General features: G+C 36.7%; 1 protein-coding gene across 2 annotated transcripts in view; it reads left to right on the top strand.

Annotated features, from left to right (window-relative positions):
* LOC141437612 (semaphorin-1A-like) overlaps positions 1-27,716 on the top strand; it is a 143,156-nt gene that overhangs the window by 57,582 nt on the left and 57,858 nt on the right. For both annotated transcript variants that reach the window (XM_074101059.1, XM_074101058.1), the window contains exon 2: positions 27,657-27,696. The gene's annotated coding sequence lies outside the window, so the exon portion shown is untranslated. The remainder of the gene's footprint in view (positions 1-27,656; positions 27,697-27,716) is intronic.

Genomic DNA, 27,716 nt, shown 5'->3' with positions numbered 1-27,716 from the left:
AGTCGCGTGCTCCTGAGAAGAAGGGCTACGAAATAGCCCGAAACATGTCGAACTAAACTCGGTTTAAGACGTGAGTTATCCGTTACAATATCATTTAATATAAAAGGATCTCCTAAAATTGTTTAGCTAAACACGATCTTTGATTTTATCGTATAACTTCCAAGCTAGAATAGCACAATAACGTTTTGTAACTGGATTTCTGTAAGAAAACTACTTAAGATGAAACGCCTGCCACAGCATCACTTATTGCTTAGCGCGAGACATATTTGTCAGCGTCGTCGGCACAAGTATCTTTTGTCACAGCGCGCTGACCGGCGGGCCTACGACTGATGCTGGCTATTACTACTCCCCGACCCAACATTTTTATGATTAATGTTAATTACACCACAATTCTCCAGCAGATAACGATTAAGAGTGCCATTAGACTATCTCTCGAGGCGATCATTACTCGTCCCTACTGTATACTTTCAAGTTATACGAGTGTCTTACCGTTTACAAATTTATTCTTGACATTTCAAATAATAGCTAATTATGCGGGTGCTTACTTAACCAGTTGCTAACAAGTCACCTTACGTAATAGTAAGACGTGCTTACTACAAATATTCCTTTCTCTAAGAATTAGTCTCTTATTTGTAAAGTAATTGAACCGTCATAACCTGGCATTGAGCCATCACACGCAGTACCGGCGAAGGCTCTGATTTCTCAACATAAGGTTTTTATTCGACGATATACAAGATCGTGATGAGTCAAGGTATGTTACATAAGTTTTATGCATATTTAAAACAGGGTATGCAGGGTGGGTGGCCAAAGGTATGCTCGGAACAAAAGGAGTTATTTGATCCGGTACAAATGTAAGACATCGTCCGATATCGCTTATCAATCATTCACGACATATTTGTGTCGGTCTCACTTGTACTCCTAGTTGTACGAAAGGAAAGACGAGTCAGCTAGATAAATTAATTACACTCAGGAATTCTCATAAAACAGTACTTACCTTCCGTCTTTGTTGAGAATTATATTTGCTGGCGCTTCTCAAGCGTCTCAAGCGTCATTAAAAACAAACCCTTAAACATCAAAATCAATAGATAGATTTTACTATTGAAACTTGTACATCAAACAGCTCAAGGAAATTAATTTGAATCAGATTAAATCAAGTAAATGAATATCGTGGGACAGTTCACATTAATTGACTTAGCCTTAAACTAAGCAAAGCTTGTGAGTAGGTAGGTACTGGGCGCCCGAGCTTTGCTTGGAATAATGATAAACCTATTGCTATGCTCTTAACTCATCTCCATAGAAAAATTCATCGAAATCGTTACATTAATCTAGCGTGAAGAGGTAACAGATAGACAAACAAGTTACTTCCAGTTATAACATCAGTATAGATCCAAGACTAGCGGATAAACATTCATTATCATCACACAAATGTTTGGTCCTGCTGGGGTTTGAACACGGGACCTCTAGCTTTATAAATGGTTGGGGTCACTAACCGCTAGGCAATTACTGGCTTGAAATATACTTTTAAGCATATTCCTCCTTATTCGTTAGGTCGATCTTGACCAAAAACGATTTCAATTTTCTCCAACTCTCTCGGCAGACAGCCTCAGGCTTCCCATCAATCACTTTGGCTCAAAATAATATAATGTTCCATACACTAGGCAAGTGTTCACAACATTATAATTACACCAGAGAAAAATGGCGTGTAAGCCGTGAATTTAGTCAGCTGGATAAGTTTGACCAGCTAGTTATACCTACTACAAGAATCGAGCGTTAGGTAATAGGTATAGAAAATTTGCAAGCTGTAGCAGCTGTAGTGAGATAATAAAATGACGGGCATTAAAAACAATGAAAAAAAACCGGGCAAGTGCGAGTCGGATTCGCGCACGAAGGGGTCCGTACCATTATCTATAGAACATTAGACATTAGCAGAAAAAAAATACGTTTGTTGTATGGGAGCCCCACTTAAATATTATTTATTTAATTTTAATTTATTTATTTATTTTTAAAGTGAATAATAATATACGAGTAAGGAAATATTCTATAGGGTCCATGATGATCACATAATCTCTTTGGTAACATCTGTAACCATACATTGTGGAAAAGCAATAAAATATTGAGTAAGTATTGAGTATTGAATATTTCAAGCGTCTACCTGTTGCTGTTATTAATATCTTCTGTTTCGAATTCCGAACGACGTTAGCAAACTAGGTGTACTTTTCGCAATTCCGTGATTTTATAGTGAGTGCTGCATGCGGCTTTTGAATTAGTCACCCGTTTTCAGCGCCCAAACTCGCTTGCTAAACTTTACTAACTACCCTTTCATTTGTTTAGGCTTCAAAGCGACATAAAACGTTTTAGGAAAATAGGGACGTAATAAAGTTTGACGGCATTTACTTCATCGTATGTTCAACATTTTATAGTGCATGAGATAAATGTGTCGGTATTACAGTCGGTGCGGAGTCGCGACGCGACGTAATCACGGCTGGCCGGGTCGACACGATACGGTTCACCCGTTCCTCACAATCCACTCCCAGCTTTTTACAACGACGCCAATAACCGTAAAATTCGATTACGAGTAGGTATCAGATGAAAACGACAGTTGACGAGATATTGCAGCTTACCACTTGTGTCAGTATAACAACAAAGGTTTCTCAGTTTAATTTTAAACGTGCTATTACCGTTATAAATGGTTTCTTAGAAAACGGATTGCAATCTCAAGTGAAAAGGTGTAAATCGGTTTGATGTTCAGAATTGATTAAACGCTATTATCACTATTTATTATCAACTTACTTATATTTATTTATACGTAGAGCTTGTAAAACCTACAATAATTCTTTTCGGAATTAGATATATTCAACCTTTCTCTTAACAGGTTTAAAGCTGCCCTGTTAAGACATTAGTTTCGTTTTGTTCGTTTTGTTCATCTAAATTATTGTTTAATATAGGTCATTTATATTCTTTGTACGTGTTACTCTACTATATAATTTAATAGTGGCATATTTGCTGGTCTATGTTTCGTTTAAGTCTTATTTTCTTAAGTTTTCTTTTCTATATTGTACCGTTTTTTGCCCAAATAAACATTAAACATTAAGCTACACGTGTAAAAAGGAGTAGTGTTGAGACTAACAAATGAGTAGGAGTTCGATGAAAATTGGTCTCTTTGTGCCAACGGAACCCTATTACTGAGACTCCGCTGTCTATCTGTCTGTCCGTCCTTCCGTCCGTCCGACTTGAAATTTTCGCCGATTATGTATCACTGTGGCCGCTATAACGGCAAATTGAAATACATACTAAATACGGAATAAAATAGATATTTAAGGAGGGCTCCCGTACAACAAGCGTGATTTTTTTTTGCCGTTTTTTGCTTGATATTAATAACGGCAACAGGTAGATGATTAAAATATTCACAAAATATTTAGTTGTATAATCAATTTAAAAATAAATAATTAAATTAAAATAAATATTTAAGGGGGGCTCTCATACAACAAACTTGAATTTATTGCCGTTTTTCTGTTAATTTCTAATGCTGTGTAGATAATGGTACGGAACGCTTCGTGCGCGAGTCCGTCTCGCACTTGGCCGGTTGTATGCTAGCTATCTATTCATAACTCATAGGACGCTAAGTTTAGCCATCGGCTCTCGAGTGAAGGTATTTTTTATCGTTTTTGGATAAAAAGAAGTACCCGTGATATACACTTATGAGCAAAAATAACTGGTCACTTTCCGCAAAAGACTGCATACCAAATGGCCTGTTCTTTTTGCTCGCAAATATATTTACCTAATGGAAGGAAAAAATCGACAATTCGTGCTCTTTTTCAATGCAAACAAACAGTGGATAAATAAACAAACCCATTTCTAAATAAATTACTTAAGCTTCTATTAATAAAAAAAATGCATTTTATTTGCAAATTGAGGTCGCATTTTATTTTGTTAGAATGACAAGAGAGAACCTCTCTAGACTAAGTTTCGACATAGTTACAAATGGCACAGATTTGACAAAAAGCGCGCGCACGCGCACCCATCCTTCATCTCAGCCGCCAAGGTCCGCTGTCACGGCAGATGCCGCCATCATGTCTCGCGTTAACGCATGAAAAAAATAACCTGGCCCAAAAACATGTGTGGACCAATTTCTTTACTAAGCACTTCATTAGGCACTGTCAAAAATGGAGAGGTTTGTAATGGCTCCACTTCGATTTGGAAATCTATTAAACAAGTTCAAAAGCTGTTTGGCGGTCAAATTTAGATTACTATCAACGGTTGGTTTTCATCTATTAGATAAAATCCATACTAGTATGTGTTTGTGTGTTTGTATGTATGAATGTCCGTGTCCGTCTTTCACGTCGAAACGGAGCGACGGATCGACGTGATTTTTGGCATTGAGATAGTTTATGGGCCAGAGAGTGACATAGGCTACTTTTTATCCCGAAAAAATGTACAGTTCCCGAGGGAACAACGCGCGATAGCCGAATTCTACGCGGGCGAAGACGCGGGCAAAAGCTAGTAGGTAGTTAATATACAAACAAAACTTAAAACAAACAACTTCTAATATTAACTAAGAATTTTCAACGTATTATAAGTAGACGACAAGATATTTAATTCATTTAAATGCGAACAGGTGTAACATAAAATAAATGTCTTAAAGAGACATTAAACTTTAAATTAGCATGAGAAAAAGATAAATTATCATAGTATCGCGTGGTCGTATTCGTTCATAAGACGACGCTGCTACGAGTCTGCGCGTTGATCCGAGAACGCCGCCCACGCATACCACTTTTCTTAATCCTCGTAGATACATAAATAAAGTTATTATTAAAGTATACCACGCATGCATAAGGCTTTTTTTTTCAAATTATGCTCTGCAGTTTCTCCCCGAACTTTCGGTTTCGGTGATTTTTTGCGTTAAATGTGATTAAATAGGAATTTTGGTTTATTTTTGGTTTTATGTCGAAATTAGAACCAAAATCGAAACGAACTCGTGGCCTTCATGCTTCATGCGAGTGCAGTCAGCGTCGTTGTCACCCCAAATAATCTAAATAGAATAGATAGTACCTACCTACAATTTTAGAGCTACCAAACATTTCTATGGACATATAAGCAGCTATTAGCAAAAGCTATAAGAAGCTCCAGTTTAATGCTTGAATTAAAAACCGTGAGGCACAGACATATTATTAAAATAGATACACGAGTCAGTCACGTATTAATAATCAAGATATGACTGACATGATTTAAGCTAATCCGTGGCTCTTTTTAAGATGAGCTCGAACGGAAAGCCAACTGTGAACTACGTGAGCTGTGTGGTTTTCGGTTGGCTTTCCGTTCGAGCTCACCTTGAAAAGGAACCACGCTACCATTAATACGTGAATGACCGGAGTATCTTTTTAGAGTTCCGTAGCCAATTGGCAAAAAACGGACTCTTATGGATTCGTCATGTCTGTCTGTCTGTCTTTCCGTCCGTATGTCACAGCCACTTTTTTCCGAAACTGTAAAAACTATACTGTTGAAACTTAGTAATTTAGTAGATGTATTTTGTGAACCGCATTAAGATTTTTACACAAAAATAGAAAAAGAAAACAATAAATTTTGGGGGTTCCCGCATGCTTAGAACTGAAACTCAAAAGTTTTTTTTTCATCAATCCCATACGTGTGGGGTATCTATGGATAGGTCTTTAAAAATGACATTAAGGTTTCTAATATCATTTTTTTCTAAACTGAATAGTTTGCGCAAGAGACGGTTCCAAAGTGGTAAAATGTGTGCCCCCCCCCCTGTAATTTCTAAAATAAGAGAATGATAAAACTAAAAAAACAAAGAACACTTATTATGTATTATATACTTATTATGTTACTTGCGCTACGGAACCCTTCATGGACGAGTCCGACTCGCACTTGGCCGCTTTTTTAATAATTATGTTCAAGTTTAAATTAATGCAATAGAATCATTCTCGAATTAATTTCGGTTTCGGCCAAAATTAAAACAGACCGAAATTCAGTTTCGGTTTCGATAGCAGATACCGCTTTCAGTCGGACACTAAACCTCTATCCCTATGCCTATAATAATATTAAACCGGAGATGATCCAGTTAGCGGCAGATATGGTTCTGCATCCAAGTACTACCGGATGTAATTGCAAGCTTAGATCAAGTGCCTAACTGTGTATAAAATGGGAAAAATATCTCGAAGAACACCCTTAATACTTTGAAGCTTGTATCGAATAGCCGGAAAACCGCCATAGGCTGCCTTTTTACCGAGATATCATGTTCAGAATCAACAGAAGTACCTTAGTATACTTGCGAAGTGTGCCATACCAAACCATTTACGAGTGGCTTGATGACAGTGATGATGTTTGACAGGAAACTACTTAAACCTACTCTAAGTATAACTTCGAGAGAAATAACGCTCAGTTCTGTGTATTATCCGTTTATCATGTCACTCACGTGAATACTCACTCGAGTTCATAGTTTACGACGCAAAAGGCTGTATATTATTTGTCTCGGCGAAGCGCCCTCAGTCGTCGCGTTGACATCAGATTAGTTCACAAGAGCGCTAAGTGACAGTTGTAAACAGTACAAAGAAGGTGACTTCTGAGATAAAAGAGTCCATTAATGAACTTACGAGGGAAGACAACGTGTGTCGAGTAAGCACATTATGTGAGTTAAGGGACGGCTAATGTCAACATTAGTTGGCAGAGTAGTATAGCTCTGTATCCATTGAAGGAACTAAATTTACCTCACACAAGAACACTCAATATTTTCTTTTAAAAACTTCAAGAAGTTGGAAGTTTGCAAATTTCTAGAGCATAAACGAACAATGCTTGATAAATCGTTCTTTTAAACAGGGTGAAATGGTCTTGAAAGGTTTAAAATATAGTCTTGGGATATGAATAGGGAACTCATGTCTGGTAGAAATGTCTTATCACATAAATCACTTAACTCGAGCTTTGAAAATCATGAAAAGTTAATTAGGTGCTTTAGATTGAATTTATACGTGATACGCGTGCATCTAGGCATGCCTACTTAATATTAAATAAATCGTTTTGTAGGTTTATTTTAATACACGCTACCTATTATACCTAAACTTGATAAACGCACGCAGATATGGCTAATAAATTGCTGTAAACAGGCAACTTGAACACATATCTTGCAAACAGAGTCTGTAATGCTCAAAACAAATACTTTACGTAATAAACGCATTCGAATCGTGCGCGCCCGTGCTGACCAATATTGATGTTGATTGATGCGTGTTCATTTACAACAAGTGTATAATTAGCTGGAAGGTTCCACGTGCAGCAGGAGCGACGGAATGCCGCTGCACGTAACCTCCAAGGCGAACCACTGACATCATTGCTTTGGAAAACGCCTCGACCTGAACCACGAGGAAAATATGGGAAAATTATAGCCGATTCGAGTTTTAAATTCAGCGCGTGCGTATGTGTGCCACAGTTTGACAATGATGTCACGTTCCAGGGTGCGGAAACCATTTGTGCCCCGTTATGAATACATCGATGCAATGTTGACTCCATTCCGACTTTAAACGGGATATTCATGAGAGTTATCGAATGTAGCTGTGACGTGGTTGCGTCACGAGAGAAAAATTACTGGAACGTTTTATCCGATCGCCGTGTATTGTTATAGTAGACTGGTCACCTGGCCACTTCATGAAAAAACGAGCAGCAATATCAAATCCACAAACAACTGCAATATAGCGCTAGCTATTGCCCATGACTTTATAAGCGTTAAATTCGTTCCGAAGGCGTGATTTTTCCACAGAAACTAGACTAGTTTAACAGAACCCAAATTGAAAAGCTGCTGCTTAAGTGGCTAAATAAGAAACAAACAAGCTGAGATATGAGGTGCATAGGGGAAATTCGTGTCGGTACCGTTGACCATCAGTGGTGTAGTGGTATAGCACGCGGTACAGAATACCGAGGACCTGGGTTCGATTCCCAGTGATGGTCTTATTTTTCTGGTTTTTCTGTGCATCTATATTTCAGTTTGTATTTTCAATTTAGGTTTTACGGGATGACCGTAAAAGTAAAAATTTGGAATTGAAATAAAAAATACAAAAAGATTCCAAAAAACCAATCTTAACAGAACCCGTCAACACTGGAAGCACTGAGCTCTGATTTTTTTAGTAGGTGTAAAGTCCACATTTTAAAGTCAGTACAATTTTAAAATTCCTAAATAAAACGTACAGAAGTTTTCAGTTATTTTACGCGTTCTTTGATCATTGACGGTTTTAAATCTCATATTAAATCTTAAAAATTACCCATTTCAGCGTAAATAGGTTTCTGAGCAGTATTCAGCTGCATCAAAACAAGGTGATAAATTGATTCGTAATCTTGATAGACGGAAAGGCGGCAATCTGATAAATTAGTAGAATTATGAAAATTGTTTACATTAATCAATGTTAGCTATTCATTTATTCAGAGTTTAATCATTTCGTGAATATATGAAATCGTAATATTAAAATCTAGTTCTGTAATTGCGAAACCATGTCGTGTCACGGAAACTTCAGGTTCGAGTGAGAAATCAAAAGTGGAGGACGCGGGATTAGCATTTGTATTGTTATCTGTTCTCGGAACGATACCGTTCGACGTCGTTCACGACCGCTATAAAACAAGAAAGTTGATAAATCATAGCGTCGCACAAACTCGACGAGACTGGCTGGAGGATTTAGAATTTGGGAGTTTAATTTAATCTCCTCCAGCGACGCTATTCACAGCGCACCTGATGACTTTGTTGATGTATCAAGGAATTTTACCTCAATGGCATTTTAAATGAGGGTAAATAGGTACACTATTACTGTTTCAGCATTCCGTTAAGGGCCCATGTAACACCATATTTAAATCAACATAAAATCCTTAAGATGCAGCATCGGCGCAAGCTCCACCTTGCTTGCCTCCTCTTTGGCATAATAAAACACAAATCCACCTTATCTTTATGATAAGTTGTCTTGTCATCCAGCCAGAAAGTGCGAGGAGCTCGGCAGTGTGGTGTACAGTTGTTGACACCTCGCCATGCTTCAGCTGCTTTCAGAGGGAGCTTCAGATACGTGCAACGAAGTGTTGGAACAACATCCCGCCGCCAATTAGGAACTACAAAATATACATAGCTTTAGAATTAAAATCAAAGCACATATGTGTATACACCAACAGAGCAAGAATCCTTGGCTCTTGACACCAGTTGTATATAGTTTGTATGTATTTAGGTCATACATAAGTATTAAATTCATACCAGTGTTTCGCGTCCCATTCTTTTTGGCGGTGGGTGTTTTGTCTCATCTCCTGGCTTTAGGTGCCACGTTGCTGCCAACACATTGGAGCAGCTTACTGCCGCCTATCTGGAACCTGCAAAAATAATAATAATAATAATAATGTGGACTCGGAGAACAGGAACATATAGTTGGCGGAGCAGAGGCTTGCTGTAATATACTAGTTTGTGCTTTGTAATTGAATTGAATTCTTTTTAGGTCATATAAGTAGTATAATATACATACCTGTGTTTGCGTCCCGTTCTGTTATATGCGTGACGTCTTGTACCCGGGTTGCACAACAAAGTTTCATGCCGCCACTCATCTGTGGTCTGTTTTTTTTAAGAGTAGTTTTATACTTATTCACTTTCATTTCTTCAATTTGTCTGTTTGTAATTGATATGGTTGTACTGGTCCGTTTGATCAATATGTAAATGGTGTATATTATAATCTTTGCCTTCCTTTTGTCGGAGCATCGCATCGCAAAAAAAATGTTAAAAATTACTATTTATTGCCACGACAGCAGTATAAGTATTATTATCTTTTACACTGATGTCACTTTCATTTGTTATGGTTTTAATTTCTTAATAATTTTTTTTTCTCCGTCTGACTCAAGGAACTGGCTCATGCATACCGCGGGCACATTACTGCACATAATGTGCGGCAACACATGCTGAGTTTTTTGATATCCTGCGTGCACCTAGTAACATAGCTTTAGTGGTTTAGTTTAGTTTTATAGGAGCCACACTATTATGTGAATCAGTGGTTTGCTTGCAAGCATAAAATCAGAAGTGGTTAGCGAAGTAGGTATTGACAAACGCGTGCTTTTTGACTTAACCGATTTCAAAACTAAAAATATAATATTATAAAAACAAGAGGAGCAGGTTATCATATCAGTTATTTTTTTTTAATGTTTTTTGACTTAGAATTCCGTCATTTAGCAACCAACTACGAGTCGTCTATTTAATCTCCTCACTATCTATGGGGCTTCTATTACTCGTGCTGACACGTCCTAAAGCGCCGACTTCAACCTGGTAGAAAATTAGTTTCAAGATTTTTTGGACCCTAAGTGCATAAATGCTTACATGAAGGCAAATGTTTTGTTTTGGTTACCCAATAAAACAACTTTATCGAATACTTCGGCTGTATCACCTTTTAGGATGTGCACTAGTGCAGTTCGCTCATACAGAGCGCAAATGCGGTTGCACTGCCACAAAATGCAATCAACAGTTTATGGACTCCGCTTCCAATGGCCTAGGTTTGCGGAACGAATGGTATTCGGTGTTTCCTTGTTGTTTCCTTATGAGCTACGTCTAGGGCTATTTAATTTAACGTCCTATTCTGTTGGGTTTGAAGTTTGAATTGAAAGGTCGCACTTAATAGAGCTAGTGGCTTAATTATCACATTAACTTTCCTGTATATTTCAACGCCTGCACTTGATTTTGTACCTTTCTTTTTAGGTCCGTAGTCAAAATAGTAAAAAACGGAAGCACTCCAAATTTATTTTAATCCACCCAGTCGTTTTTGGGTGAAAGAGTAACAAATACACGAACACACGTAACACACGCACACACGCACGCACGCGCAGACACTGACAATATTTTGCATTTGTAATATTAGTAAGAAGATTGACAAAAGCAATTACAATAGCGGACGGTAAAACGGGTGGTGAAGCACCAGGACTCCTCAATAATGAACGTCTCTGCATCGGAAAAAGCAATCTTTCGTAAAAGGTGACGAGCAGTTTATGTTAAACTATTGCATCTTCGATTATTTACACTAAAAAGCGTAAAAAAATGATATAAAAATGAACCGACTATAAAAGAACCATGAAAATAATTTTCTACCAGTCTGAAGTCGGTCGGTGCCTCAGCACGAGCCATCAGGAGTGATTGAAGCCCAATATATAGTATGTATGTGTGAGGTAGATGACTATAGGTCCACTACTGCTGGCTCGTGCTAAGGCACCGACCGACTTCAGACTGGTAGAAAATTATTTTCATGGTTTTTTTGTAGTCGGTTATTATTTTTTTTAATTTCCCTTTTCATACCTATGTAAAATGTTTAAAATCCTTGAATGTACCAAATCTGTCAGCTGAAGTTTGTTTGTTGTTGTACAAGGAGCCTATTGTTGACCAACTGGTCAACCTTAGGAAACCCATACAGATTATGTACTAAAATAAGCAGAAATATAGCAGATACACTTGAAATTACATTAAAATTGTTGAATTCAATCATTAAATAACTTGGAAAACAAACAATTACAACTAAATTTATACAAAAATCACATAAATTTAATTAATTAAAATAGTCTTTCCTGTCGAAGCACATTCCTTATTGCAGTGGCGGTTGAATGACAACTGATAGCGACAAAATAAAACGAAGTTATTGGCTAATCTGTGGATACTTTTCGAGCGGTTGATGTGATTGGTTTATTCGATATATGTAGTTGTTGAAACCCATAGCTAACATAAAAAATAACGGCCAGTGGCGGGAAATCTTATTATTGTTTTTGTATATCATATGACTAGTATGTATTTAACTGCAAAAGAATGCAGTCATGTGTGTAAAGGTCAATTGGTACAGCATGCTGACATTTAGCACCCTTAAAACGAATACATGCTCATAAGTTTAAGCCGTCGATGTTAACTTGCACCTTGGAGTTGTTGGCATTATTCGACGAAGTGCCAGTAAGCTATATCAACAACCCATTTATCATTGCTAACACGGCTATGGAGCAATAACAATGAATTATTAAATTCGGTTCCACGTCTTAATGTTTGAGAGAAAGTGTCATACTTATGATTGCAGTAAGTATTTTATGCACCTACCACCACTATTTCAAGTCCGATTCGGGAACAAGAATGGTAGTTAAATTAACTCTCGTTTTGCTACTTAAATTAATTTTCACTAAACATTAGTCACTAAAAGTTCTCCTAAGATATCTTCCTGAGGGGACAGGCATCTAAGGAGTCAAAACCCTGGCCCCTGATATGCCATGTCCGATGTGATGAAGCAGAAGCGGTACAAAAAGTTTAGGGTGTACACTAGATAGACCATTCTGGGGTAGTCAAAACTTATGTTCATTTCTCATAAATATAGGTAAGACACAAATTCCTGCGCTTCCAGTCTGTCTTTTTTAAGTATTAACCAGCCTTTACCCGCGTCTTCGATTCCGTAAACTATCCAGCAGTTGAATTAAAGTTCCAGAATATTGCATAAAATCCTGTGGTAAGTAATTCCCAAAAAATATATCGTGGTCTTCAGTTACTTTGTACAACGATCGCAAAATGTTGTCTCTAGACTTAACCGTTTTGTTTTTGGGATTTTACATGGATGTTGTACCCAAATACGAGAATATAGGGATAAAAAGTTGCCTACGTGTTATTCCAGACGTCCAACTATCTAAATCAAAAATCATCCAAATCTGTCCTGTCGTTTTAGAGTGAAGTAACAAACACACAAGGACGCATGCACGCACGCACATACAAATTTTTGCATTTATAATATAAGCAGGATAGTCCGTATGAAAAAATAATAGCTAGATTATTGTGTACTCAATGACTCTAACAATAGTAAGATAATGTCTGAAACGTCGAAGGAAAGAATGATTTATCACCTGCTTCATACATTGAAATAAATACTAATGCTGTCAAACTATTAATAAACCATCATCAAAAACAAATAAAAAGTGGCTAGTCTGGCATTGAACGACGCTCCTCCGCGAGATCATTAAACGCGTTATTCATTAATTTTATTGTAAAAACTACCTTTATTTATATGCTTCATCGTTTCTATTCAATATCAATAAAGAACTTTTTTAAGCTTCAACAAACCTTGGTAATAGTGCGATCGACCTTAATTAGGTATTTTTTATTGCTGATTATTATAATCTATCCTGTAAACTGGTGTGTAAACAGGTGTATTAAAGTTTTCCATAGTCTTCCTAATATGTTAAGACACCTTGTATTTGCGTGATTAATTTTCGAGATACACATGAATGAATATAGATAATACGATTTACTCGTAGAATATTCATACTTATCGGTATCGATTGACCTCCACTAATACATACGTTTTTTATCGTTAAAATTGATCTTTTTGATTTTCGTTAAATTGTATCTTAAAATATTGTTGGGTGTGTAGGTGCTTTTAGCTGCCTAAACAGGCCTAAATCGTTTACAAAAGAAAGAGCTTAAGTCTAAAAGGTTTTTAAGTCCGTAACTTACGCAAATAGAGGCTAGTGTTTTTTGTCCTTAACAAACTTGCCCTTCTTTTACCCTTTTCTCTTAAGCAAGTTTTTGCAGACGAGGTCCTTGTAATAACTTACTTTTTGTTGACATTTCTAATTACGACGCGTGCGCGAATACAGCTGCCAAGCACCTGCACTTACTTATTGTGTCATGGACATTGAACTCTGATGACCTTTCCGCATCCCTACGATACTGGATGCTCATAAAACTATTTAAGTACCAAGGTTCGAATAAACTTTGACGTGTTTCTCTTACATACTTAACTGCTGTATGTATTCATAACTCAGTCGGTCTCTAGTTTTAGGTCATGGATATTGCGTGATATATTCTTGTTAGTAATTTGTTCTTGAGATTTGTTGTTGATTTGTTGTGGAGTTTGTAAACTTTTCACGGTCAAGACCAAAACCTTCAGTTGTTAATTCTGCTTTCTTTATCAATTTGTTTTGATACTTGAGCTATTTTTAATCCTGGGTTATACTTAGTTGCGAACTTTTTTGCGATAGATAGTAACTACCACACGTCACTACTAGTGTATGAAAGCTGTCAAGATTTTCGGATGGTTTGGTATGGTTTTTTGATGTCGGAAAATACAAACTGAGACGTGGATGCACAGAAAAACCAGAAAAAGAGACCAGCGCTGGGAATCGAACCCAGGTCCTCAGCAATCCGTGCTGCGTGCTATAACCCCTACACCACCGCTGAACAGGAATCTAGACAGGAATTTTTCCTATGCATACATATCTGAGGTTGTTTATTTCTACTACGCTACTTAGCAGCAGCACTAGCAACATCTATGTTTCTGTCTGTGTGTTTCAGTTTGTTTGTGTGTTGTCTCAGTTTGTATTTTTCGATATGGTTTCACGGGATACCCGTAAAAGTAACAAATTTGGAGTTGAAATAAAAAATACAAGAAGACTCCAAAAAACCAATCATGGTTTTTTTGATCGTTGATGGAAAAACTAAAAACAAAAGAACACTATTACTACACACGGGGGACCTTGATCCCTATGGCCCTGACAGTGACAGTTCATTAGCTCCACTTTTATATAAACTTGTAATGGAGTCCTGTTACGGGAAATTGCTTTAAAGCACCTCATAATTTATAGAATTATAATATTTAAAAAATAACATTATAAAATGATTAAGTATTATTCGGAATTATTGTAAATAAGCTTATCCAAACTTACACGGCGACGTATTGCAAAAGTTACTTCGTTAGGCTGTATCGACTAAGGAGGGGCATATCGATAAGCAGATACAGCATGATGTAAGGAAACATGTTTTTGTCAATAATGATTATTGTCCTTGGACTAGGCAAAAATAAAACAAACGCTTTTAGTTATTTATTTTATTTTTATTTATTTATTTCAATTTATGATTAACTTTTATATTTTGATCAGAATCTGATAGTGTAATGTTATATGTCATATTTTATTTAAATAATTTGTGTTAAATAACTTGGCTGAATGCAACATTTGCCTGCAAAAAATGAGAAAATCGAAACTATTGCATCACTATCAGAAATGTCAGTGAAACTGTCATAGGGATCAAGGTTCCCCGTGAGTAGTATAAATTGGTTAGAGTCGGTCCTAATCAAGCCCGTAGACTCGCCCTGTAAAGGTATGTCACTAGGTATGTATATATTATATTATGTTATGATATATCATCGTACCCTTTGCTCTTCGCTACGCAGCGAGACAGGTGGCATATAATACAGGCTAAGGAGAGCAGGTGTCACCAGACCTTTCCACCGTATCCACTAAACTATGCATAAATGGAGGCTCCGTAATAATTAAATTCCTGAGTACAAGCCAGTGCAACGCTATGTATATATTTGTGGTTGCTAAAGCACAGTTATTCATACAGCATATATCAACAATGATTATTAAAGGAGAATATCCTTGGAACACATTTTTTTCTGAAATAACTGTAACAAAACTGATAAATAATAAAATGAATGGCCATAACTCACACGAGTTACGACCTAACCTCTTTACGTAGGTACCGTTTTTCCTAAAAATACAAACTAAATTATTTTAGTTCGGTTAGTTCCAATGGAATGCCGAAAGTTTCTGGATGAGGGCTACGGTATAGATGTCGCTGTTTTAGCAAAAATAAATGATTTGATTTTGATTTTGATTCTAGCGTCACTGCTTAAGTGGCTAAATAAGAAACAAACAAGCTGAGGTATGTGGTGCATAGGGGAAATTCGTGTCTGTACCGTAGACCAGCAGTGGTGTAGCGGTATAGCACGCGGTACGGAATACCGAGGACCTGGGTTCGATTCCCAGTGCTGGTCTTATTTTTCTAGTTTTTCTGTGCATCTATATTTCAGTTTGTATTTACAATTTAGGTTTTACGGGATGACCGTAAAAGTAAAAATTTGGAATTGAAATAAAAAACTACAAAAAGATTCCAAAAAAACCAATCTTAAATTACTTTCCTTATTCTGTACTGTGTTTTTAGTTACCATTTTGTCGTCGACAGAATCCTTGTATTTATCGCGTAGCTCAACCACTTATTACTATGTTCACTGCTTCGTAAAACTTCCACGTGCTCACAGCATATTTTCTGTTCAGTTTTCCGCGATTCTGGGAAAGTCATGTGCTAGCACATGTTCGAAAATACACAATAATTCTACAAACAACTACGTAATACGTCGTAGTGAATCACTTATAATCACGTAGATTGACAGCTGAAAATGTTACCAGACATAGGGTTGCCATATGAATAGTTGAAAAGTCCGGACAAATATCCTGACATTACCCTAAAAGTCCTGACATTTCGTGTCAAACATTTGGGGGGGGGGTCAAGTCAGGCGATTTTTAATGTCATTTCTAAAAATCCGGACACTTGGCAAGTCCGGCCGCAATTTTGACAAAGTGTCTAAATTCGGACATGTCCGGACAAATCCTTACGTATGGCAACCCTAACCAGACATAGCAAAAAAAAAGGCATAGGAAAATGTCCATACAAATATGTCGATATAACCTTGTGTACACGCGGAATGAAAATGTTTACCACTTTTGGGCTTTATTTCCATAGCTTTAGGCCTAAAAACGACGCATCTATTCATTTCGCGACTAGACCTAACACCGATCCGATTTAATAATTGTATTCTATCAAGTATTCGCAGTCATACCTCTTACACACACAGACCCCTATACCATACATATAAAGGGTGGCCCAATTATATCGGTCAGTATGGGAGAGTCTGAAACTATACGACATACGAAAATTTCTTCTTGGGAACCATGACAACGATTTTAATAAAAAGAAAACTGCATTCATGCATTTAAAAAAAAAACCTGTACTCAGCTCGGGAATCGAACCCGGTTGTTTTGAAAAAAAAAACTTATACTATTTCTATTCACATATCGATTGTGTACGTCTTAAGAAGTAAATGTGTCCATGAAACATTATGTCTAAAATTAATAAGAGCTCAAAAAATCCATGTACTTACCCAAGTAGGTACTATAAGTAGGTACACACGCAAGGTGATATTTTTAGTCACCGTTCAAAATATATAGACATGCTGTTAAAATATTGAGTGTCGTTTAGAACATAAAAAATATTTTAAGTTTCCTTTTTTAAATTTCGCTATCAAAAATATAATATAAATACCTAATTCAACAATCACATGTCAAATTTGGAAGATGACAAAAAATCCTAAGTTTCTTGGAACTCGTTTCTTTTTTACCTACTGGATTTTCTCGTACCAATTAACCTAATCAAAGCATCACATTACTTCTTTTGTTACCTATTGACTATCACTTGACACTCGTAGGCTACCCACTACTACTAACTACACTACCCACATTATTTTCCTCAGCATTATTCCGCACTGATTTACGTTATAGTCAGAAATACACTTTAAGCTGTAGCTATAGCCTCATGCGCCGGGTTTCCCCACAATCCGCAATTAGTCGGCTAGGGGCGCCAGGGTGCTGGCCGTTGCTTACCGCACCGCACCGACCAATTAACAAGAACAGGACCGCCGATATTGCTGATAGAAACCACGTTTGAAACCAATATCTTCGGGCAAATATTTTGTGAACAAAGTACTTTGCTCTTTCGCAACCTTTCGTGAAAAATAGCTACGTCTATGCGAGACATATGTCTTCATGCAAAAAGCTGCCGCGTGAATCAACTTCTTCGAATATAGAATTAACCAGAAGTTATGTTAAATTACATTGCAGGTTTTTATGATAGGCTATATAGTTGGCGCTAGTATAGTGAGGTTCGTTTGATCTTGTATGTGATTGGTTAAATAAAATAAGTAAATGAGCCAATCGCAAGCAAGACAGTAACATCAAACGGACCGATCGATCCTAACGCCATCTAGATATTTCACCTGTTAAGATACTCTCATTTCTGTTTAAGTACTGTGACAATGTGAATCGAAACAAAAAATATCTTGAAGCAGTAATTTTGATGAAAACCTAAACACTTTATACAGGGAGGGTGTACAATCAAAAAGAAAAACAATAAAAAATATTCCGAATTATTTTGAAACATCTTGTACAGTTTCATTCAACACTTATTTTAGTGTTGAAAGTATCTTTGTTGCGTAATAGAATTCTAACACCTATTTATCGACGGGGGGTCTGTTTACAAAAACAATGAAAATTTAAATTGCCACAAGCTAAAAGTGAATCACCAATCATATAACGTATTTAACTCGTATGCAACGTTAAGCAGTGAGTAAAAGTCAGAAATAGAACAAAAATAAAGAGCAGGAATAACCATTGCAGCGCAGCGGAGTTTCAAGGGCACCGAAATGCGCTCAGTTATTCTTACTTGGTTAAGTGTCTTTTGACTAGTGGCACGTAGGACAAAGCGTAGCATTTCGTACGCTCCCTAGTTAAATTCATTTCTGAATTTCACGCTAGGACTGTTAAATGTGTTGTTGTAAAACACCGGTTGCTTCTCTCTTGCAATGCAGCTAGCAAAACAATTAAAACACTTGGATATTATTATTTCTTTGATGTGCAATTAAAAATACCTATTCCTTATTTTTCCATCTTTTGTCCAGTCTTTGCCCCTACTACTATTGCTAAGTACTACCACTACTTATTTTATATTTTATTTTGTGCATTAGTTTATAAGCTAAATGTATACTTACTACGTTTTGGTCAGAGAATAAAGGCTTTTATTATTATTATATTATCATATCAGCAGTACGTTTGTTCAGCGAAATCTAAGATTTTTTTTAATTAAATAGTTTTGCATGTCCTGGCTTAGTGTTCTAACAACACAACACTTTGTACCGCTATGGATGCGATCACTGATAATTGGAATATAGGTGGATATTTAATAATTCACAGCAGGTAACTTCCTTGAAATCGTATTTTTTGCCGTCTTAAGCCCAACACGCCGCCCACGCCCGCCGTTGATTTAAAACACCGGTTCTTCTCTATTTACCTATTAATCTAAACATAGCTTTGTCGCGGTCACACTGGCATCTCGAACAATATAAAATGGAGTACGTACTTTGATCACATCTGTTTACGTAACCTCAGCCTCATCAGATTGTTTGATTTCATCAGGTCCCACGCAGATAAAAGAACATTTAACAATGTCACATCGAATATGTTGTTATATCTGTGGGCACAGGCAGAATGAACGTTATGCTTTACAAAAACGTCAAACACTCTTTTGCCCGGATGGGTACATAACTGCCACGATTGCGTGAAAATAACGATGCATAAACTAAACTATTTTTTAAAGTAACTTTTAATATTAAATGTAACCTTCCCACAATTCACCGCTTTCCCAATTTAAAATTTTCTCATAGTTTTAGTTACTCACGTGAAAAATTAATTAATTAAGGTTAGTGTGGAATTAGTTAATGTACTTACGTACAAATGTAGTGCGACTCCATGTTATGTCTCCGGTGATTAGCAATATGTTAATTATCGTGCCCAGTCGCACATTAGCTCTAACTTTTCTCAAATTATATTACAAAATTGATTAGGTATTACATTTTGACTGAATTTACTTTAATACGGCAGTAGTAGTTAAAATAATCACGTTTCCACCGCAACAGCTGGATAATGACTTTTACTTGTAGTCTTGTTCCGAGGATTAGCCGGAACCCGGACAAAGTGAACTTCCAGCACCTCCACCTTGCTGTTATTAAATGCGACTGTGGACTTATACTTACAAAAAAACCCTTACAATTTGCTTTTACAAAGAAAACAGTTGAATAAATATAAGTTACTGAAACAATTCCTAAATTCCGAATAGGTACACATACAGTTCTGTCTTATTTCTTATCTGCAGTATAATTTTAACAAAAGTTGCTTTTTGTATCTTTTTGAAATTGATTTAATGTAATAAAATTGATATAATGTGAAGAAGAAGAAAAAGACTGAATTACTTACGAATTAATCAATATTGTAGCAGTAGATACAATGACCACTGCTGATTTTTTACGATAGTTGCAATTATATTACCCATAAAAATGTGGACCACCAAGGAGATCTATTACTTTGATGGATCATAAAAATGACGCACTGTTTCTCCTTTCTAAGCTTCCCTGCGTCTTAAATGTAATTCGATTTGATAGGTATAATTCAGAGCGTCAACTAATATGACTATTTAGTATGCAGCCATTATACTGAGTAGCATTTTATTGAGTATTTTGAGTTAACTATCAACTAGATATAACTTTAGTGAAAGTATTTCTAATTTAGTAGGCAATAACTTCAGTGCGTCGACTTGTCACTAACATGCGAGTTTTTATGTTTGCCGCGAGTGTGTAAATATCCATTAGGTTAAGGGAACTTACTAATGGCTTGGTAACATTAGGTGCCCGAGGTCATGTTACTTTATTCCTCCCTTAACTGACCAAAGTGTAACCAAGTATTAAAAGTAACACTCCCGAACTTGAAAATCATCATGAAACGAATACCACAAAGCTATTTAGGTACATTTTCATTATACAAATCGTTTTCGTAACGAATAATGGGAGCCGTGGAAATAATTTACAGAAACCATTTCATGTTTCATCAAAGAAAGTTATTCATGAACGCTTTGTTTTTAGAATTGAGATAGTTCGAAACGATTTGGGGATTTATAAAACAATGAGAATTGGCTACGAATATTAATTTATTTAATTAATACAGACTTCAAAATGGAAGCCCGATATTAGTTAAACAGCAATGAGTTATGAAGTAATTTCTATTATGTATTGTAATAGAATAGAATGAAACTGGAAATCACATTCCTCTTATTGATTTTGAGTTAAGCTAGAAACACACTGACGGCGAAGGCGGAGCGGTGCGGCGCAGCGCGGAGGCGGTACAGGTGGTAATATTGGAGCATGAAAGAGGACACACAGGCCATACCGTTCGGGAAATAAGCATGGTGCTGTATTCTGTGTGGCCTCTTTCACGTAAGCTCGAATATTACAACTGACTGGTGCCGCCTCCGCGCCGCGCCGCACCGCTCCGCCTTCGTCGTCAGTGTGTTTCTAGTTTCTATAGCTATAGAGCTTGAAGGAGCAGCGCGGTTCTAAAATAAAGCGCGGGCGCAGACGTTCGGCCGGCGTCCGCGCATGAGATTAAATTTTATTTGCGGCGCCTCGTCTATAAAAAGCCGCGTGTGCGCACGTCTGGACGCCCGTCTCCTCCCTACTTTCGACAAAGAGACATTTCCAACGGAAATATCCGATATATTTATTCTGAACTTGGCTGATTAACGACGGACTTATCTGATTTTACACTTATTTGTCGTTAAAAAATTCAATGAACCTGGCTATTTTACGATTACTCTAAAAACTATATTTCATAGTTAAGTTCAGGTAGGTAGACATATTCTAGTACCTACCAAAAATAGATACCTGTTTTAATGACCTCTAACGCATTTGAAAGTATTTTTAAATTGTATTTGCAGATTGAGTCATATTCCGATGTATTTGAATAGTATTTATCATCTGAGATGGTTAAAACGATACAATCTATTTAAGCCGTTATTGCCCCAAAATAACGCAAGTACCTACATACCTAGGTACTCGTATTCAAAATGAGGAAGATAAGAACCTGCGCAACGGCAAATAAATTTGAGATGCTTGACGTCGCAAATTATTTGTAGGAACAACAAACTGCTAAAGGAAATTCACCGCTTCACGACGGGTTTTTTGGTGGCGACGAAGCATTTTGCGGTCTGTGTTTGTACAATTTGTTTCGTGAAGCGCTGTTCGTGTTGCAAGTTACCTAGAAATTCCAATTTGCTTCCACTTAAAGTTCAAATAAGAAAACAAGCAAACCTTAGTTAGGTACTTGTACTTCCAATTGCAAATTCTACGTCCTGACAAAAATTCGCCCTTGAAACGAATGAGAAATCTTTTTTTTTATATTATACCGGATGTTCCCTGTAACAGAGAGAATAAATTAAATAGGTGTTTTACTTTATCAGTACTTAAACAGTTTTAACTTCAGCTATGTATGTAAAATGTTATTAATACCTAGTATCTACTAGATAATTTCTATTAAAGTCAATTGCACCAACAATGCAATTCACGTAAAACAAAAAAATAATGCGCGACCATGTTGCGATTTTAAAATCCATTGGGCAGCTTCACAGTTAATACTGTGCATTTTAACCTAAATTTCGGTTTTATGACTTTCTTTAGAATATTCCAATTATAATTAAGTAATGTATTGTTTCTATGGCAGGAAATACCTGGTATGAATGCTATCGCATTTAGGCTCTAATACCTCTTTATTACACAGGAATACAGGCAGCTTTATGCAGTTAGCTCTATCATAACCATTTTTAGTTTGAAATGTTGCAAAAATAGGTTTTATTCCGCTCCGTGGCACGCAGTCGTGCCCGACGGCCCGCTCGGCGCCGCGGTCTAACCACAAGTTACAACTGCTGCATTACTCTGATGGAACCGAGACCGCACCCGTCTTACAGCTGCCACTCTACAACTTCACTTGAATATTACTTCCTCATTTTTCGCAAAGGAAACGAGACGACGCAGCTACTTGCAATAAGCTTGTTTTTTTGCTAACGGAATTAATATGATACTGAAAAATAATCAAGGAACTAAACTAATAAACTTAATTAACCGAGCGGTTAAACAATATACATTATATTGCGTTCAACCTAATAACGAACAGTTTATATGACTGTTTCATTTAGTAGGTATGCATCTTCAGTTGCACTTGGCGCCAATAGCACAAGCGGGCGAGATAACGGGTACCATTGTTTTCGCGTACACTCAGTGTCTCGAAATTTCTCTATGTATGCACGAAGGGGTTAGGACTAGTCCGTTGCCCGTATTGGGTGCGAGAACGTGCTCTAGCGCTGTGTGCAAGCGGCATCAATGCTGCAATTTTATAGGGTGGGGCAAGACAGTGCGTGCTGGCGCCGTCTGGTCGCTCGGGTGACTCACAGGGCTCTCCGACTGCACTCCCCTTTCCCTGCACTAAAACATTTCACCCCATAATTGACGTCATTTGATGACCTGGTGGCTAGCACAATTAAGTGTGAAATATACATAAACATGCCAACCCCATTTCCATGACCAACAAAGTACAGTATTTAAAATGAGAACAAATAAAAGTGGCGCTTACATAGTTTGAAATACTAATGTGTTACGAAGATCCACATACTTAGTCCGGCTTTGGGCCGTAAAATGCTGGCATTACAAAAATCGTGAAACTTTCATGGCAAATATAAGCATTGAAATTACGTATACAGTTCTAGCTACCGAGTCATTTTATATATCTAGCTACTTTTATTTTATGTGTGTGGTGGAGCAGGCAGTATCTGTCATGAGCACTCGCGTGACATACCCCCCCCCCCCGCCCTGTCCGCCTCAGCACGCAAGCAAATTTAAATATTCCATTTACCTACTTACTTCATATTCTATTCTATTCTATTCTGTGTCATCACAGTAACGATTAAGTTTCAACGTTAATTCTTTTCTTAAGGTTTAAGTTTTTGCAACTTGTAAGATGTTTTTTAAGGGTTTTTATTTATAATGAAGAATTGTTAAATTTAACATTATGGATTTTTTTTAGTACTCCCAGGTTTCCTCACTAACGATATCATTGTAATTTAATATTGAATCTTCTATGCGGAGAACGCTGTTTATCGAGATTTAGTAAAACGAAACTAATTCTGTAACTTTCGAAAACGAACATCCTTGCCACATTATTTCCTTAGAGATGCAAAGCAATTTTCTGCAAGATAACCTCTCTAAACGAGTTTTTTACACGTCTTATTTTCGTAAACATGGCAGATATGATAACGCTTGCTTTTTAGGAGTTTTTTCACCACAAACAACAAAATTGACCTGAATTTATACGTAAAAGATCTATTTTTTTAACAGGTTCCCAACATTGAAAAACCCATTCTAGCCTAATCGAATATCGGTGCGAAAGTTGAATCAAATAAATGTACAAAAGTTTAATTTCATTGCTAACGAACCCAGCAACAAAGCTTCCATCGTGTATAAAAATAAAAAGTGTGAATGAACATTGGGCATCTGGCTTAATATAACCTGGTGGATCCATTAAAGATCCGGGAACCGATAAGTAGAGGCATAAAAGCCATTTATCCGACAGTCTGGATTTATGCAAACAGTCGCTTGTATCACCTTCATGCGAATTGAAAGGAATAAAACGTCCCAGTGATTGACAACAGTATTTCCTTTATTTATGGTAAAACACGGCTTCCGTCAGTTTCTTTATGTTGACAAAACCTTAGGGTTATAAAACCTGTAATGATTGCAGATTTTCAACGAATGATGCAAAAATAATTGAATTCACGTAATAGTGAATTGACAACGTTTCATGTTGTAACGGTTGTTGTTAACCAATGGCTTGGGAGTTTTATGCCCGATAGATAGAATCGAATCAACAGCCAAAGATTTGAATACTAAATGCCTTATTTGGCCTAATCGGTGAATGAATTTGTGCGAATATTTAAACAGCGTTGCGTTGTGTTGTAAATGAACGATGTTACAAATGGCGAATCAGACCAAAATTCAAAAAGGATACAAATAAAATTCCAAGTTTACCTTTTAAATTGGTGTTGTTTAATTTGGATGACTATATTAAAATTAAACGAAAACAAAACTGTACAAAGTCCACTATAATATCCCAGTTTTATCTAACGCTTTGCAAAGTGGGAAGCCGATGCTAGTTTTCCTGTAGCCAGGCAAACAGATTTTATGTTTGAACTACTTTTGCAAGTCCTGCAAGTGCCAACTACCAAGTTTGCATGCAACCGTAAAGTTGCCTTAAACAAAACTGTTAGAGAAAATCTTGTCGACATTCAAGACTTTAGGAAATGAATCGTTTGAAGTTGAGCAGCAAAAATATATTATACTGTGTATCACCATTTGCAATGGAAGCCATAACGTTTAAATCATCCTGTAGGATAATGTTTATCGTTACGTAAAGACATGTAAAGATGCACAAAAACTAAAGACCAGTTTTACCACTCTCTAATAAGTTCCTAAGAAATAAACAAAGGTTTTCGTTATCTATAGAACTTATCAAAATTATTTATTATTTATTTATTGGATCGGTGTCAGTGTCAAAATCTTTCCAAATACATTTCAAGAAACATTTGTACAAGATAAACGTACATACCTACAAGTCCTTGTCACTGCCCTAATAGGTGCTATCTTTAAATATATATATTGAAATGTATTTGGAAAGATTTCGACAGTGACACCGACCCAATAAATAAATATTGCTCGTTTAAAGGTATTAGATATAGATAGATTAGCAATAGGTTGATCTATTGGGCATTAGCGTACCGAGCACTCGGACGTTTACCTTATGTAGGCACCTAAAAAATGTCAGGATTCGGCTTCTACGAACATTACTTTCAATCAACTCAAATTTCCTAGGGACTTTAAGCTCTATCTAAAAATGCATGAAAATATAAGACAATAAAAACAAGCTGACGTTCACATTTATCACGTTAGAAAAGATTTTCGTTAGCAAAGTACGTTATCCTTTTACTGGCATCGCGCTAGTTACAGCATGAACAAATTACGTCGACGCGAAATGGCTCGCAACGTTCCGTAACGCGGAACCATAAGGAAATTTATTGCGAAGAATCCCGACAGTAATCTCGTACGAGATAACATTAAGATATCACTTAGCCGGGGATCATGACATGTAACCCTATAACCGCCGAGTCGAGTCGAAAGCGAGATTAGCTGAATTAGAGCGGCCTGCGTACTACCCGCATCGCAACTGGCGTTCGACGGGTATTTCCCAGGAGGCAGGTAAATCACGCTTTTCATGGTAACGGCAGGTACAAACAGCTTGCCACTGCTCGAACACTCGCCGAATATTACCGCATTGTGCGATTACCTATCGAAATTACCGGCGGGATGGAAAAATGGAACTTATTATTCTTATTCGTGTGAACGCTTTGAAATATTTAGTTTGACGGTTTCTAAGAATTACTAGAACATTTATCGAATATATCTTGATTATATCTTGGAAAACAAAAAATATGTTTAACATGTCAAATTTCACCCACTTGTAGCAATAGATTTGATTTGAAATTTAGTACGGATAGTTTTTTACATTTTTTTTAAATATTATTTAGACTTAAATGTAACACACAACCTTATTTAGCACACACCGTATTTATTTTAATTATTAAAATATAAAAAATGTGCAGAAAACCTGTGTAGTAAAACGAACAAATAAACTTGAACAAATAAATTTTCTATGTAAAAATAAATTAAGTAATTTACGTATCGACACAATTTACTAGGTTCTAGGTATGTTGTGCGGCGATGCTAAGGCGGAGCGGTTAAATATTACCCTGTGTTCTGACGAAGGGTTGGTTCGTACACTTTAGGGTCGCTCCCTGAAGATGCGGTCGAAAGCGTATCACGAATATGTGCGTCACATCAGTGACCACTAACAGAATTACGAGCGACGTGCTTTAACTCTATTTTAACGATTATTAAGGACCCTCAGAGAGTCCACTAAAAGGTTGCGGGTAGTGGTCCAAATAAACTAGTTAGTCATTAAAACGACATTTCGATAAAATGTCTCGTGCGGTTAACGAGCAAAAAATGTGGTAGACCACATCAAATGTTTTAAATGTTGTTGGTTCTAAGGCCAGTTAGTTTAAGACAATATTTTTTTATACTTAACCATCTGTTCTGTTACCCGCGACTTCGTCTGCGAAGAAGTCGTTTACAGCGCTGCTTTCGGAGTCCAGCGGCATACTTGCCTGCAACTACAACAAGAATATTACAGATACAGGTTGTTTAAAAACGCGAACTTTGTGTTCGGAATTCAGAATGCCAAAGAGAAAACGAGTTACTTAGCACTAAATCAATGACTTAATTGTAAAATAGTATCTTGTTAGTATTCGTTATATAATTGCTCAAGTTGTTATCACAACGTCCCTGAATAAATGTTAAATTGTGAAGCAGTCGTAACGTAAGGCAAAAGCCGTTTATTAAAATTAAACTCAGCCTGGCGTGGAACTAGGAAGATTAATGATCCAGTGAATACAGAGTTATGTAAAGAGCAAATGGAGTGCTCGTCGAGCCTCGTCCTGGCGGAGCTCCAAAATCACTTGTCTCTTTGCTCCGCTATCGTGATTACTTGTGATTCACGTGGATTAAGACGTGTTAAGCCAATACGAGTGCCTTATGCTGCCACACTGTTGACGCGAGAAGCCTGATCTTTAATTGTTGTTTGATCAAAGGGAATTTAATCAGCCGTAACAGCAGCAAATAAGTTAGGTAGTTAGTTTATAGTTAAGTTTTATAAAAGTAACCTTATTGAATAAGATTTTTCTTATTATCGAAATTAAAATTAATTGAATAGCAATACTAGACATTTATTACAGATTACGAATGTCTACATTGTCTTTGAATTGTACCTAGTACGTAAACGACCATCTATAACGTCGTGCTTATAGTCGTGATAAGGAAAACCTTCCTACCTTCTACATTTGTGTAAGACTTACAATTTTTCCGTTTTATTTAGTCTTTATTTTAATTAGTTATTGGTAATTTCATCTTTTGTTGCTACCTCAATACTTCATACTCGTATCGTTTTCATTTAGATGTATCTAATTAAATTATATTTTGTTTTATTTTTGTATGTATAGGTAATGTCGTTATTATAGTAAAAATGTTTTGTTACAGGCAACCATTTTGCCGGAAGGATAACCGCAACAGAGCAATTGTAAGTACGAGGTCAGTTGT

This window comes from Choristoneura fumiferana, chromosome 18, assembly GCF_025370935.1.
Source record: "Choristoneura fumiferana chromosome 18, NRCan_CFum_1, whole genome shotgun sequence".
Taxonomy (NCBI): Eukaryota; Metazoa; Arthropoda; class Insecta; order Lepidoptera; family Tortricidae; genus Choristoneura; species Choristoneura fumiferana.
The sequence above is the reverse complement of the archived record's forward strand: the minus strand, read 5'-3'. Positions and strand labels throughout refer to the sequence as shown.